Here is a 2500-nt window from a genome sequence, read left to right as displayed (position 1 = left end):
CCCTCTCTCTCTCATATTTATCACCGCTCCCCCACTCCCTTCTTGACCTCACACTCTCTCCCATTCTTCCTCTTTTCTATGTTTTCCTTGCCTCAAAAATTTATGCGTCTTACTTTTATATTATGCTAAAACTTCATAAATATTCCCGCATAACGTACAGCTTCCCAATCCACTCGCTTAATCCATTTTTCTCCGAATATCTGAAATTCTTTTCTGTCCTTCCTGGGAATTTATTTTCTACGATTTGTCTTCCGCCATTCGCTGATTTCCTTTTTCTTGATTTAAATGGCCGTTTATTGTAGCCTTTGCAAAGCACTCCTCGTAGTTTTCACATTTGGAATGTTTCCTTATTGGTGTTTTTGCCGTTATCCTTATCCAATGGGCTTATTTTCCTTCATATTATCGTTTTTAAATGACCGTATCTTCCCGCACCTCATCCTTATAGTGTGGTTTTATCTTTCTCCGCATCATCCTTATCGCATGGCCTTATCTTCCTTTTCTTTATCCTTATCGCATTTCATCATCTTCATTCCATCATATTATCCATGTTGCATTGTCTTATCTTCCTGTAATTTTATCCTTTTTACGAGGCCTTATCTTCCTTATCGCATGACCTTATCTACTTTCTTTCGCATTATCCTTTTCACATGGTTTTATTTTCCCTCCCTAAGGTTCTCCTTATCATGGTCATATCTCCCATCCTCAATATCATCCTTACCGTCTAGTCTTATCTTCCTCCACATTATCCTTATCGCAAGGCCTTATCTAAATTCCTTTATATTATTCTTATCGTATGGCCTTATCTTCCTCCACATCATCCTTATCGCGAGGCCTTATCTTCCTCCACATTATCCTTATCGCAAGGCCTTATCTCCCTCCACATTATCCTTATCGCAAGGCCTTATCTTCCTCCACATTATCCTTATCGTAAGGCCTTATCTTCCTCCCCACCTCCACAATAGCCATATCGAAGCCAAGGCCTTATCTTCTCCAAGGCCTTATCTTCCTCCACATTATCCTTATCGAAAGGCCTTATCTTCCTCCACATCATCCTTATCGCAAGGCCTTATCTTCCTCCACATCATCCTTATCGCAAGGCCTTATCTTCCTCCACATCATCCTTATCGCAAGGCCTTATCTCCCTTCCCCCACGTTAATGCTGTTTATCCGAAGCCTCCCCGCAGCCTCGGTCACGGTCGTCATTTCCTCTTTGAAATCGCTCCCTCGTCTTCGCGACATTATCATCATTTTTTCCCGTTATTATCTCCATTCTCTCTTCCGTCCCTTCTCCCTGCTTCCCTTCCTTCTTCCCTCTTTTCGTTTGTTTGATTTTTTTGCTGACGCTTTTACTCCCTGGTCGAACGGCTTTCGCATTTGGCTGCAGTATTTCCGGTCCTTCCTTCGTCCCATTCATCACTGTCACTTCTTTTTCCCTTTTGTCCAGCTTTCTCTTGGCTTTCTAGCCTTGGGAGCCTTATTTTCCAAACCTCGAACTTTGCTTGTTTGGAACTTGATTTTTTTTTGTTTTTGAGGGAGGGGGGGGGTCGCAAATGTCTTTGGGGAAGGATGCGGTTCTGTGTTTGGATGTGCATGTTTTTTTAGTATAGTTGTGTGTGTTTGTGGTTGTGTGTGGTTATATGTGTGCCCGTATTTGACAGACGCACAAATACACACACACACACACACACACACACACACACACACACACACACACACACACGCACGCATGCACGCACGCACGCACACACACACACACACACACACACACACACACACACACACACACACACACACACACACACACATAACACACACAAACACATACACACACATCCATATATGTATACATGTATGTTACTATATGCAAGTGTATAAATTCCATTCGCAAAAGAACCGGATGACATGGACTCACACCACCCGAACCACATTCATAATAGGAAACAGCCCCCTCCCCAAAGACTGTACTTTCGCTCCGTTCACGAGAAGCGTTCACAATCACCCATAAAACGGGCGCTCTTGTTCACCGCTGTCATGACGTGGCGGAAGGGAATAGGTTTGGGTGGAGAAGGGAGTCATTCGGTACGATTTAAATGCAAAGGTGGCGAAGAAGTCCGTAGGTGATGAAACCATATGGCGATTGCCTGGGCTCTGGGGGGGATGGAGGGGAAGGCGAGTTCGAGGACTGTTCGATGCCCGTGTTAAGGATTGCATCTGTTTACGACATTGCTCGTGGGAGAGGGTAAGGGTTGCGTGGGTATCAAATATGTGCATTTGTTTGTAACTGTCATACTCGCCCCTGGTTAAAACTAAGTCCCGATAAGTTATACATTATAGTAACCATGACAAAAATAAATAAATAAATAAAGTAATAATAGTTATGTAGTAATAAAATCTAACTGAAGTATGTGTTCTAACATATTAGAACACATACTTCACAGTCCTCTCCAAATCTAATAGCTCTAATAGTATGAGAATAAATATATACTATTTGTAGAGTCTT

General features: G+C 42.6%; 1 protein-coding gene across 1 annotated transcript in view; it reads left to right on the top strand.

The window, feature by feature from the left end:
• LOC119582770 (obscurin-like protein 1) overlaps positions 1–2500 on the top strand; it is a 105877-nt gene that overhangs the window by 97291 nt on the left and 6086 nt on the right. The window lies entirely within an intron of this gene.

The sequence above is a fragment of the Penaeus monodon genome, chromosome 2 (genome assembly GCF_015228065.2).
Source record: "Penaeus monodon isolate SGIC_2016 chromosome 2, NSTDA_Pmon_1, whole genome shotgun sequence".
In the NCBI taxonomy this organism is placed as follows: domain Eukaryota; kingdom Metazoa; phylum Arthropoda; class Malacostraca; order Decapoda; family Penaeidae; genus Penaeus; species Penaeus monodon.
The sequence above is the reverse complement of the archived record's forward strand: the minus strand, read 5'-3'. Positions and strand labels throughout refer to the sequence as shown.